A 14,962-nucleotide genomic window follows, 5' to 3' on the forward strand; every position below is an offset into this window, starting at 1 on the left:
TCATTTAAATGTGTGTATCACCTCACCACTTGCTCCTTCACTCCTGCTTTCACCATGCAACATACAAGCTCCCACTTCCACCTTCTACCATGTTTGGAAGCTTCCAGAGGCCTCCCCAGAAGCAGATGCCTCTATGCTTCCTATACAACCTGTAGAAGCCTGAGCCAAATAAACCTCTTTTCTTATAAATTACCCAGTCTCAGGTATTTCTTGATAGCAGCGCAAGAATGGCTCAATACAGTTTCCCTGTTACCTTGAAGAGGATTGATAATTTCGCAATATGGGTTGTCCTACCTTGAAACATGGTAGTTTCTGCATTTATTCAGGTCTTATACTGTGTCCTTAATTAGTTTTGTGGTTTTTCTTTGTACAAATTATACCCTGTTGGGAACAAGCCCCCCAAAATCTGGCCCCAAAACTAGCTATAAACAAAATCTCTGCAGCACTGTGACATGCTCATGATGGCCACAATGCCGACACTGGAAGGTTGAGGGTTCACCGGAATGAGGGCAAGGAACACCTGGCCCACCTAGGGCGGAAAACTGCTTAAAGGCATTCTTAAACCACAAACAATAGCATGAGCGATCTGTGCCTTAAGGACACGCTCCTGCTGCAGTTAACTAGCCCAACCTATCCCTTTAATTCAGCCCATCCCTTCAATTCCCATAAAGGATACTTTTAGTTAATTTGATATCTATAGAAACAATGCTAATGACTGGCTTGCTGTTAATAAATACGTGGCTAAATCTCTGTTTAGGGCTGTCAGCTCTGAAGGCTGTGAGACCCTTGATTCCCCACTTCACACCTCTATATTTCTGTGTGTGTGTCTTTAATTCCTCTAGCGCTGCTGGGTTAGGATCTCCCCAACCAAGCTGGTCTCGGCAATACCCATTTCTTGCTCATATATTCTTAAACATTTCTTCTCTAATTTATTAAGTTAGTTTACTAACATGATCAATTGCAATAAAATATTTCCTAATGTTAAACCATCCTCTTACAGGGTTCTATTCTATGATTTCTTATGAAATTGTGTCAAACATACAAAAAAGTACAATATGCAATATATTTATATTTATTCTATATATTTAATAGAGGCTGTTAATATTGTATTAATTAAATGTGTGTGTATTCACCATTGATCTTCTTTAAATCTTAACATTTGGCTGTATTTACATCATTAGAGGGGGGATGAAAATCTATGGATAGAGCCAAAGTTCCTTATATATGTACATACTTCTCACAGACTCCATTCCCTTTGCTCCCTACTGAAGGATAACCACTATCCTGAATTAAACATTTATCATCACCATGGCTGTTTACAGTATTAATGTATATGAAGAGCTCATAAAATAATATGTAGTACTATATAGTATTTTTCAACCTGTATATAAATCATTATCTTGTATTATTATTAAGCAGCTTGCTTTTTTGGGGCTCAAATTATTTTAAATATTTATAATTTTTACAAATCTTTGTTTATGTATTTATTTGTTTATTTATTTAGAGGTAGAGTCTCACTCTGTCACCCAGGCTGTCACCCAGGAATACAGCGGTGCAATCATAGCTCACTGCAGCCTCAAACTTTCAGGCTCAAGTTATCCTCCCATCTCAGTCTGCTGAGTATCTGGGACTACAAGCATGTACCACTATGCCTGGCTTTTTTTGTGTGTTTTTTTTTTGGAACAGAGTCTCACTCTGTTGCCCAAGCTGGAGTGCAGTGGTATGATCTGGGCTCACTGCAGCCTCCGCCTCCTGGGTTCAAGCGATTCTTGTGCCTCAGCCACCCGAGTAACTAGAATTACAGGCGCATGCCACCATGCTTGGCTAAGTTTTGTATTTTTAGTAGAGACAAGGTTTCACCATGTTGGCCAGGCTGTTCTCAAACTCCTGACCTCAGATGATCTGCCTCCCTTGGCCTCCCAAAGTGCTGCAATTACAGGTGTTAGCCACCTGCCTGGCCCCTGGCTTTTATATTTATAATTATTGATACATGTAGCCCTAGTTTATTTATTTTGATGGGGACATAGTATTTCAATTTACGAATATATTATACTTTTTTGTTCATTTTTCCGTGGACAGACATTTAGGTGTTTCCAAATGTAGTTCTATGATGGAACTTCTTGTGCAATTAGATTTCCTCTAGAGCTGCACTGCCCAATACAGTAGCTACTAGCCCTGTCTGTAAATAGCTTGTTCATGTCTTTACTCATTTTGCTATTGGATTGTCTTTTTCTTTTATATTTAGAGGACTACTTTATATATTTAGAAAACAAATATCATATTAATTACATGTAATGTAAATGCTTCCTCCCATTCTGTAATTTTTCTTTCAACTTTGATTACAGTATCTTTGATAAACAGAGGGTTTTTATTTTATTGATCTTTGTTTTCATAGTATATGCCTTTTAGTGCTTTACTTAACAAATTCACCCCATGCCAAGATTAAAAATATATCTCCTATGTTTTCTCTTAAAATGTCCTGCAATGTTAAAAGCTTTGTTTTTCATATTTAGGTCTTTAATACCCCTGGAATTAAAACTTTAGTGTATGATACAAGAATTTTCGATGTGAATAACCAGCTGATTCATGACAATGTCTTAAATAGTTTGTCCTGTTCTCACTAATTTGTAATGTCCTATATTATACCTTCATATCTGCATGCAGTTCTTTTCCAGGATTTCTATTCTGTTCCACATAGGTATATGTATATCCTCACACCAATACAGCATTATTTTAATCTTAGGTTTATAATAAGCATTGGTATCTGGTAGTACAAAGTAGCCCAGACTCTTCTTCAAAACTGGCATAGCTTTTGTTCTTTCTAATGAATTTTAGAATCAGTCTGACAAGATTCACAAAAGCCTCAAACTTATAAATCAATTTGGAGAAACTGACATCTTTATCATATTGAATCTTCCTTTTCATGAAAATGGTACATATTTCCATTTATTTAGAACTTCTTTAGCATCATTCAGTAGTGTTCTATTTTCTCCATAAAGTATTACAGATATTTTGTTAGATTCATTTGAAGATACAGTTTTGTTGCTATTATGAATTACATATTTTTCATTAATTTTCTAAAGACTAATTACCAGTATAGAAATGCTATGGTATCCAGCAAACTTGTTGAATTATCATTGGTTCTAATAGATGGTCTTTAGAATCTCTATAAGTAATCATATCTTTTATAAATTAAAAAAAGATTTTATCTTTCCAATGTCTTATCTCTTTTCCATTTTTTTCTTTTTTTCTTTTCTTTTTTTTCTTTCTTTTTTTATTTTATTTATTTATTTATTTTTTTGTCTCACTGCATCTGCTAGAGCTGCCAGAACAATGTTGAATAGAAATAGTGACAAAAGCCTGTTGGTCTTGCTCTTACTTTAGTAAGAATACTCTCACCCACTTGCACAACAAAGAAGGACCCCATCTCTATAAAAAATTTTAAAATTAGCCAGTCTTGCTGGCATGCACCTGTAATCTTTCAGATACTCAAGAGGCTGAGGTAGGAGGATCACTTGAGCCCAGGAGTTCAAGGCTGCAGTGAACTATGATCATGCCACTGCCCTCCAGCCTGGGTGACAGAGTGAGACCCTGTCTCTTTCAAATATAATAATAAAAAATAAATAAAATAAAAGATAACAAAATAAAGACTTTCTGACTTTTTTTTCTTTTTTGAGACAGAGTTTCACTCTTTTTGTCCAGGCTGGAGTGTGATGGTGTGATCTCAGCTCACTGCAACCTCTGCCTCCCAGGTTCAAGCAATTCTCCTGCCTCCCAGGTTCAAGCAATTCTCCTGCCTCAGTCTCCTGAGTAGCTGGGATTACAGGCATGTGCCACCATGCCCAGCTAATTTTGTATTTTTAGTAGAGACAGGGTTTCACCATGTTGGCCAGGCTGGTCTCGAACTCCTGACCTCAGGTGATCCACCCACCTCGTCCTCCCAAAGTGCTGGGATTACAGGTGTGAGCCACCATGCCCAGCCAAGATTTTCTGACTTATCTCTTGTAGCTGAGTGTTGTTTGAATTCCTTTTCTATTCTTATTTCTAGTTTTCTAAGAAAGAGAGGTGTGTGTATGGGTAAGTGTGTGAAAGGGGTAAGTGTGTGAAAGATTTGAATTTTATCAAATGTGCTTTCAGCACCTACTGAGATGATCATATGGTGATCAGGAAGGTAGAAATAACAGGGAGACAGAAAATTCTTGGCAAAGAATTTGTGGCTAATCCTCAAAAGCAACTGTAACAAAAACAAAAATTGACAAGTGGGACCTAATTAAACTAAAGAGCTTCTGCACAGCAAAAGAAACTATCAACAGAGTAACAGACACCCTATAGAATAGGAGAAAATATTCACACACAATGCATCTGACAAAGGTTTACTATCCAGAATCTATAAAGAACGTAATTCAACAAGCAAAAAACAAATAACTTCATTAAAAAGTAGGCACGTGACATGAACGGGCACTTCTCAAAAGAAGACATAAAAGGGACCAACAAACATGAAAAAATGTTCAACATTAGTAGAATCAGAGAAATGTAAACCAGAACCACAGTGAAATACCACCTCACTCCAGTCAGAATGGTTACTATTAAAACGTCAAAAAATAACAGATGCTGGCAACACTGCAGAGGAAAGCGAACACTTTAATAACAATGCCCCCATCAGCTTGGGCAACAAAGTGAAGACCACGTTGGTGGGGATGTAAATTAGTTCAACCACTGTGGAAAGCAGTTTTGAGATTTCTCAAAGAACTTAAAACTGAACTACGATTCGACCCAGCAATCTCACTACTTGGTATGTAAGCAAAAGAAAAGAAATTGTTCTACCAAAAAAACACATGCGCTCATATGTTCATTGCAGAACTATTCACAATGGCAAAACATGGAATTAACCTAGATGCCCATTAACAGAGGATTGGATAAAGACAATGTGGTACATATGCACCATGGAGTACCTTGCAGCCATAAAAAAGAATTAAATCATGTCCTTTAACATGAATTCAACTGGAGGCCATTATCTTAAGAGAATGAATGCAGGAACAGAAAACCAGATATTGCATATTCTTTCTCACTTATAAGCAGGAGCTAAGCATTAGGTATGGACGTAAAGATGGGAAAAATAAACACTGGAGATTACTAGTCGGGGAGAGAGGAAGAGGGACAAGGACTGAAAACACCCTGTTGGGTACTATGCTTACCGCCGGGGTGATGGGGCCATTCATACATTCATACTCCAAACCTCAGTGTCACACAATATACCCATGTAACAAACCTACGCATTTACCCCCTGAATCTAAAATAAAAGTTGAAATTAGTTTCAAAAATAACATTTACAAAATACCTTAAAAAATAAATAAAATAACTTGTGCTTTTCTGGGTAGACCACTGGTCTTTAGGTATGTCAATTTACCTTTCTGGGATTTCATCCAACGTCGAAAAATAAAGAAATTGGACTAAGTAAAAAACAAGAATATCCCCACATTTTCAACACCAAAGTATGACATTAAACCATTATCGGTTTTTTAAAGTTTCCTTTTCTATTCCTATTCCTAGTTTTCTAAGAGAAAGAGGGAGAAAGAGAGAGAGAGAGAGAGAGAGTGTGTGTGTGTGTGTGTGTGTGGTGAATGTGTGAATGAGTTTTCAACTTTATCAAATGTGGTTTTAGCACGTACTGAGATGATCATATGGTGATCAGAAAGGCAGGAATAACAGGGAAACATTTCACTGTATACCTTTTGTACCAGGATTTTTATTTCTAGTAATAGCGCAGGCTAGTTAACTGGAATAACCCTCCAGCTGAAAATACAAAATAAAATATTAGTAAAACCTTAAAAGCATCAAAGGGATGTCAAGAAGGAATTATTAAGTCAAAATCTTAGTGAACATGGGAACCCAGAAGGGAGCCAGACACTGAGGGCATTTGCCAAACCTGGCCAATCTCAGCCTTGATTTCCATGGTCTCAGGACATGTGGGAGAACAGAAGACAAAGCCCATAACTGCTTGGAGAACCTAATAGGATACTCAGATCCCAAAGGACTGGTATAAGGATGAACCCTTGGTGGAAGGATGAATCAAAAATAAACTCCACAGCCCTTGCCCTAGGGAACTATAAGCAAAGGCACTTAAGAGAGTAAAGGAGAAGTTCTCTAATAAGTGGCAATTGCATGCTAGCCCTCATGAGGATTTATAGTCCAACTTAATATAAACTGAATGATCCAGGAAAAAGTCAAGAACTGGTACTGTTTCCAGGCACACAGCCAAAGCAAATCCCCCACTGGAAGAACTTATATCATCCAGGGACTCAAAGAATGCTCACAAATAATTTTCCAAAGAAAATGCTCACAGTCGTTAAAGAGACAAAGTACTACAGCAATAAGCAACAAAAATAACAGAAAGTAGAAACAGGACTGAAAAAAAATCTGATACTAGAATGATCAGACACAGATTGCAAAGCAACTATGATTGTTCAATAGCCAAGCTTGAAAATAAATGCAGATAATAAGAAACTGTAAAACGATGAAGCAGTTTTTTGTAAAGAATTAAATAGGACCACAATAACTGACAATTATACTTATTACAATTACAAACTAAATGAATGGTTTTAATGGCATATTAGGCATAGCTGAAGAAAAAAGAAATATTAAAATAGAGGATAGGCCAGAAGAACTTGTCTGGAAGGAAGCACAGAGAGGCAAAGAGATGTAAAACATAAAAGAAACGTTAAAAGGCATGAGGACAGATTGAGAAAGTAGCATGCCTCTAATTAGAGTTCCAGAAAGAAAAAAGCATGAGGGTGAGACAATATTTGAAGAGATAATAGAAAAAAGTTTTCCCAAATGATGAAGGTTACCAATCACAAATTAAAGAAGTCCAGTGAATTTCAATCAAAATGAATTTGAGGCCCTGCACAGTGGCTCATGACTGTAATCCCAGCACTTTGGGAGGCCCAGGTAGGAGGATCACTTGAGGTCAGGCGTTCAAGACCAGCCTGGCCAACATGGTGAAATCCCATCTCTACTGAAAATACAAAAATTAGCCAGGCGTGATGGTGCACGTCTGTAATTCCAGCTACTTGAGAGGTTGGGGCAGGAGAATCGCTTGAACTTGGGAGGTGGAGGTTGCAGTGAGCTGAGATCACGCCATTGCACTTTGAGACTCGATCTCAAAAAAAAAAAAGATGAATTTGAGCTTTGTGAATGTGTTACTCAGTTGAAATTTTTTAATTTTTAAATAGCTTTTTTAAAAATAACCCAGATTGGGGAGAGGGAGGCAGGAGATGGTCTAAAAAGAAGGTTGCATATTATATTACTTGCCTTGATTAAATTTGCCTTTGTTAACTTAGCAGAAAATACACTAAAAATGTAAGAAAAAATAATCATATTGCTCATTTAATATTTCCATATATGAAAATTGCTTATCCAAACTTCTCTAAAGTCTACAAATTAATCATTATTGAAGCACAGATTATGCAATGTTCTCACATTAAAAAAAAGAAATGTTGGCTAATAAAAACTAGTAGCTAGGTACTTTTTTAGCCAGAATTTTATTTCAACCACAGAAACATGACTTGAAGCAGAAATCTGAACTAAAGTAAACCCTGAATCAAAAATCCAAAAAGAACTATACACATCTGCCAGATATACAAAGGGAACCAAATCCAAATATGGTAATACTTTTTTACAGAACTAAAATTCTCTCAGAAAATCACTTGTTTGTGCCTGATTTTTTTTCTAAGAAATTACATTTTTTTCAATACTTCTAGAAAAATATTACCTAACAAGGGAGTGTGTACTTAAGAAGAACAAGCTGGATAATAAATTAAATGGCTAACCTACTCTCTTCCCCGGAAACTTACCCAACCCAGTCTGAGCAACAAGCTGAAAAGCAGGGTTCTGAGAACCAGGCATTAAGGGGAGTTCCCAGAGGAGCTTGGGAAACACAGTGAGAAAATAAGAGGCCGCAAGCCTGTTCTGAGGTGGAAAAGTATCTAAAAACTGGTAAAGGAATGAAAACCTTAAATTTTTTTTCTGTCTTTTTTTTTCCTTTCCCCCCTCTCATGATCATTTCTCCTTTTCCTTCTCTCTTGTTCAGATCACCTCTGGGTTCACATTTCTTTTGTCTTTTATTTGCATGTTTTTATCTTCTGTATCTCTGCTCTTTTACCTCCAATTTGTCTTATCTTGTCCCTTTTATCCCCTTTCCTTTATCTTCTCTTTTTCTACTTCTTTTTCCTTCCCCTGGTCCTTGTTATTTTCTTTTTCAGTCTTTACCTTTTCTCCATATTTTCTTTGCAATTATCTGATCTCGTGTCCCACCAAAAGCAAAAGATGTTTATAATCTTATGAAGCAGATTTGACAATACTTTATATGCTTTATCTAATGTGATGATATGCAATGTTCATAATATTTCGAAGCAGACGATGTTATTCATACACTGATCAGGGCTTTTTGTGAAATGCTATTTCTATTTTCCACCATGTTCACCCCATAATTTGCAAAGCACTTTTTAGTGAACATCAGTAACAAATTCAAAATTCATAAGAGTGGTAGAATTCAAGTTAACCTTCATATTTCTTACTACGGTAGTCAGCCTCTGAGACAATACCCAGTGATCCTTACCTCCTTGTATTTATGCCCTCATGTAGTTCCTTCTTATATTAAATCAAGACTGGTTTGTGTGACTAGTAGAACATCACGGAAGTGATGATGTAACTTCCAAGGTTAGATAATAAAAAACATTACAACTTCCACATTGCTTCCTTGGTCACTTGCTCTGAGGGAAGTCTTTTTTTTTTTTTTTTTTTTTTGAGACAGAATCTCGCTCTGTTGCCCAGGCTGGAGTGCAGTGGCACGATCTCGGCTCACTGTAAGCTCCGCCTCCTGGGTTCACGCCATTCTCCGGCCTCAGCCTCACGAGTGGGTGGGACTACAGGCGTGAGCTACCACGCCCAGTGCTCTGGGGAAGTCTTAACAACCACCGTGTTGTAAAGACACTCCAGCAGTCCTATGGAGAGGTTCATATGATGAAGAACTGAGGTCTCTTGTCAACAACCAGCACTAATTTGACACCTATGTGAGTGCATCATCTTGGAAGCAGATCCCTCAGCCCCAGTCAAGCCTTCAGATGGCTGCAGTGGGGGTCAACATTTTGACTGGAGTCGTATGAAATATGCCTCAAGCCAAAACTATCCAGCTAAGCTGCTCCCTGATTCCTTATAGAAATAATAAATAATCTTTATTTATCTATAATAATATAATTGTTTATTATTGTTACTAATAGTAAATGTTTGTTATTTTCAGCCACAAAATTTTGCAATAATTTGTTATGTAGAAATAACTAATATACTTATTGTTTTGTTTTGTTGAGATGGATTCAGCACTTTGAGGCTGGAGTGCAGTGGTGCTATTTTGGCTCACTGCAACCTCTGCCTCCCAGGTTCAAGAGATTCTCCTGTCTCAGCCTCCTGAGTAGCTGGGATTACAGGTGCATGCCGCCATGCCTGGCTAATTTTTTGTATTTTGGTAGAGATGGGGTTTCACCGTGTTGCCCAGGTTGGTCTTGAAATCCAGAACTCAGGCAATCCACCTGCTTCGGCCTCCCAAAGTGCGAGGATTACAGGAGTGAGCCACCGCGTCTTGCCTACTGTTATTTTTTGAAGAAAAAAAAATTGCGTATAAGTAAACATCTGAAAATACTTTTTCCTTTATTCCACCCATAATAAATATGTGCACACCAATTCCAGAAATGAAATTTTAAAATAATTTTGTAACTTTCTTTTATGCAATCAGTTTCATTCAACAGTACAGGAGTACTAACAAGTACTTTTTTGTTAATTTTTCTCATATGAAAATAGAGAAAATAATATACCTAGAAGAAAATTAATAATTTTATATCTAACAAGTCTAGTTTTGTTATAAAACAAGGCCTCTTGACAACATATAACAGACAAGCGGCCAGGCACGGTGGCTCACACCTGTAATCCCAGCATTTTAGGAGGCCGAGGCAGGCAGATCACATGAGGCCAGGAGCTTGAGACCAGCCTGGCCAACATAGCGAAAACTCATCTCTATTAAAGATTAAAAACTAGCTGGGCATGATGGCTCACGCCTGTAATCCCAGCACTTTGGGAGGCCGAGGTGGGCGGATCACAAAGTCAGGAGATCGAGACAATCCTGGCCAACATGGTGAAATGCCGTCTCCACTAAAAATATAAAAAAATTAGCTGGGCGTGGTGGCACGTGCCTGTAGTCCCAGCTACTTGGGAGGCCAAGGCAGGAGAATCACTTGAACCCAGAAGATGGAGGTTGCAGTGCACCAAGATCGCACCACTACACTCCAGCCTGGGCGACAGAGCAAGACTCCGTCTCAAAAAATAAAAATAAAAATTAGCCAGGCATGGCAGTGCGCGTCTGTAATCCCAGCTACTCAGGAGGCTGAGGCAAGAGAATTGCTTGAACCTGGGAGGTGGAAGATACAATGAGCTGAGGTCGCGCCACTGCCCTCCAGCCTGAGTGACAGAGCAAGACTCTGTCTCAAAAAAAAAAAAGCAAAAAACAAACAAAAACAGACGAGTAATATCAAACAAAAAAAAAATGGAAGCAATATGGTATGAAGTAGAAAAAAATGTTCCATTCTCCCAAAACAATGCATTTGCATTAGTTCTGAAATAACTTCTCCTAATTATCCATAATACGATGCTAAAGAAATTTGTATTATTTGTTCTCATTTTGAACACCATTTGTGTGTGTGTGTTTGTTTTTTGAGAGGGAGTCTTGCTCTGTCACCCAGGCTGGAGTGCAGCAGCACGATCTCAGCTCACTGCAGCCTCTGCCTCCCTGGTTCCAGCAATTCTCCTGCCTCAGCTTCCCCAGGTAGCTAGGATTACAGGTGCACACTGCCACGCCTGGCTAATTTTTGTATTTTTAGTAGAGACGGGGTTTCACCCTCTACTAAACTGGTCTCGAACTCCTGACCTCAGGTAATCCTCCCACCTCGGCCTCCCAAAGTGCTGGGGTTACAGGCATGAGCCCCTGTACCCGGCCTGAACACATTTACTAATATATTCTCCATTCATAATTATGCTTTCAAATAAATTTTAAGGCCAGGCACGGTGGCTCAGGCCTGTAATCCTAGCACTTTGGGAGGCCAAGGCGGGCAGATCACTTGAGGTCAGGGGTTCGAGACCAGCCTGGCCAACTTGGTGAAGCCCTGTCTCTACTAAAAATACAAAAATTAGCGCAGGCATGGTGGCACATGCCTGTAATTCCAGCTACTCAGGAGGCTAAGGCAGGATAATCCTTTGAACCCAGGAAGTGGAGGGTGCAGTGAGTCAAGATTACACCACTGCACTCCAGCCTGGGTGACAGAGTAAGACTCCGTCACAAAAAATAAATAAATAAATTTTAAAACAAAAGTAGTATTAAATCTTGTCAAATCTTGTAAACAGGTATTACTATCTAGCCTCCGCCACAAAATTTTTTTCTTAAATTAAAAAAAAAAAAAATGTGTTGAACTGGGTGTGGTGGCATAAGCCTGTAGTCCCAGCTACTTAGAAGGATGAGACAGGAAGGTCACTTCAGCCTAGGAGTTCGAGGCTGCAATGCACTATAATTTTGCCTGTGAATAGCCACTGCACTTCAGCCTGGGCAACATAGCAAGACTTCATCTCTTAAAAACAAAAGTGAACTCATGCTTTTAATTACACTAGAATGCAACCTAATAATGCTATTAACCCAAACTAAAATACAACATCAAAACATTTCTCCATATCAAAACTGAACTCTACTATTCTATCATTTAATTGAATCTCTAGATTCACTTTGGTATAGAGAGACTATAATAGTGAATTTTTTCTTGCAAAGTATTCCGACAGGTATAATGTGATCATCATTTAAATGATACAAGATTAGGCTGATAATAAAAAGGAATTAGTTCAAAACACCAGCCTTAGAATCCCTCAGTACATGTTTCCTTTATAAAAGTAACCACATTATATTTGTAGTGGCCTATGAGGATTTTGATAATCTCTGCAGCTTAGATGCTGAGTGAAATGCATTCAATGACTCAATAAATATTTATTGTGCTCTGATTATGTGCCAGGCATCCTACAGCTTGAGAAACAGGGATGAACAAGGCACACTGGGTTCCTGTTTTCTTGGTCTTCATATCACAATGGTTGGCAGGCAGACCACAAACAAGTAAAAAATAAAAATATTCAAGATCACTTCAGATGATAATAAGTGTTGTGAAAGAAATCCAAAGGGTGACATGCAGGGGAAAACTTTATAAGGCGTGATCAAGGACAGTATCTCTTGAGGGGGAGATGCAATCTGAAACTCTGGGTCAGAAAATTCCAGTTGGAGGAAATATTTAATATACATTGAATCATTTCCTTAGGTCAGCGGTCCCCAGCCTTTTTGGCACCAGAGCCCGGTTTCGTGGAAGACAATTTTTCCACAGACAGTGGGGGATGGAGATGGTTTTGGGATGAAACTGCTCCACCTCCGATCATCAGGCATTCATTAGATTCTCAAAAGGAGTGTGAAATCTAGATCCCTCACATGCGCAGTTCATAATAGGGTTCAGGCTCCTATGAGAATCTAATGCCGCTGCTGATCTGACAGGAGGCAGAGCTCAGGCAGTAATGCTCCCTCACTCTCCGCTCACCTCCTGCTGTGCGGCCCAGTTCCTAAGAGGCCACAGACCGTGCCCTGGGGTTTGTGGACCCCTGCCTTGGGTGATATCCCATTATTTTTGTACCCAAAAACCCCCAAGACACACTGTAAACCATGATCACATATATTTCTACCCTTTGTCCATTGGCTTCAACTGTGGTCCTCTAGGTTTGATCCTAGAACAGATATGATGATTGTGTGCAAAGTGTTCAATATGCTGACTCACCTTCATTTGCACTCTAGCGACCTTGGCTAATGAAGAATCATTTGCACTCTAGCAACCTTGGCTAATGAAGAATCATTTGGAGACTATTAGATACCATTTTGATCCTTAATTTATCCTTCATTCTCAGGGACTTTGAATTAATTTTGAAAAACTAGTGTTGAAATGTAAGGTTAGGATCTCAAAATTCTTTGTTAGTCTACTAAAGAATCATTTTTTTCCGTCAATTAGCCCCTTAAATTCACATTAGCCAGACGTGGTGGTGGACCCTGTGTTCCCAGCTACTTCAGAGGCTGAAGCAGGAGGATCACTTAAGCCCTTGAGGTTCAAATTACACTGAGCTATGATCATACCACTCCACTTCAGCCTGGGCAACACAGCAAGACCCTGCCTCTAAAGAATAATAATAATAAATTAATAAATTAATAACTTTAAAAAAATTACGTTGAAGTCTGGCCAGTTCAATGACTGCAAAAGCAACCATGATATCTTGTATTTATAGAGTCCTGTTTCCAAGTAACCATCCATGAAGCAGCTTAAGACTATCCACAGTAGCTTCCCACCCATGACAGCAGTGATTCTGCCCATAAACTAGCTGGTTTACCCAAGATCCCATCAGAGGCCCTCTAGCTCCCACAAAGATTTCATTAAAAGATATCAATAAAATTTAACTATTTTATTTTTGGCAAAAGTCTTTTGGTAGAAGGCATTTTTGGTAAAATATCTATTTTATACTTTATTCTTGCTCTTCAAACTTCCAACATCTTTGTTATTCTTCTAGCTGCTGAGAGTCTTATTGTTTTGCTGAGAAAATAAATAGAGGCAATCAGAAAAGAGCTTCCAAAGACTACATCAAAAAACATCCCCCCGTGAGCACCTAGAGGCCTCTCCATAATTTAAAAAAAAAAAAATCCTACAAGTTTATTTTCAGAGTCTGTTTGCCTCCAGTCTTAGGTCCATACATGTTAACCTTGATATACTCAATTGATCTAGACACAAGCCCAACCCTTACCCACGCTTCTACCAAAAAATAAAATAAAATAAAAAATTACTTGCACCAAGTATTTAGCCAGCTCAATCATTTTAGCAAAGGCTTGTGCGGGAGGATGGAGAGGAAGAGCCACGTTGAGAAGATGTTCTCTGATTGGCTCCAATGCTCCTCCCCTCCCAGGCCCTCTGGATGCCCTTGTAAGTTACAGCAAAATTGCTCCCTTTGTCTCAGAAACATTCCGCCTACTCCCTGGCCCCTCCTGGGATCTCTTCTACTTTAGAAGCTCTTATCAGGGTATTTTTCAGAGTAATTCCATTTCCCTTTCTGAAGGAATTCTGGTGCCAACTGTTAATAAAATAACATTCCTCCTCCTTATCACATGGGATGCATCAATTTTTATACCGGAGCAGCTTCCAGTGTTAGAATAGACAGCAGGAGATTTCATGTATTTTAGAGCTTAGTAAACTTAACTTTTACCAAAAATAAAATAGTTTAAAAACAAAATGGAGCCACAGGGAGGAGTACTTAGAGGGGCGGAGCTAACAAGTGGTTTTCCACGTTTGCTCAAAGTGGGGGCTGTTGATGTGTGTGGTTTGTCACCGCAGGCTTCCAGAGCCAAGTTACATAAAAGAGCAGTCCCTTTCACTTTCTAAAGGATTGTATTTTGCTGCAAACTGTGACCATGCATAATGAGCTTTTGATACATTTCTTTTAAAGTGTGTGGTATAACCATAGGGTTTTGCATTTTCGGGTCCTCCCCTCTTAATTGAAGGATTGGCACACACAAGATGACATCACAAATTCCTTAGTTTCATTAAAAACAGCCACTACTCTATCCACTTAAGTTATGAGAATTGCTTTTCTAAAGGAAATACATTTATCGGGAGCCACAGAAATTTTCTAAATATAGGGTAGCTTCCTGAAACAGTAGAAGCAAGTGCCTTCAGGATAGTTTATTTATATAATTTAATGGAATTTGATTCCTTTGAAATTGGCAAGTAAATATAAGTAAAGGGAAAGCTGTCTGTTATTTTTTATGGAAGCATTTCATGAAGATCTTAGGTTTCATATCATT

Source organism: Pongo abelii, chromosome 10, assembly GCF_028885655.2.
Source record: "Pongo abelii isolate AG06213 chromosome 10, NHGRI_mPonAbe1-v2.0_pri, whole genome shotgun sequence".
Lineage (NCBI taxonomy): Eukaryota > Metazoa > Chordata > Mammalia > Primates > Hominidae > Pongo > Pongo abelii.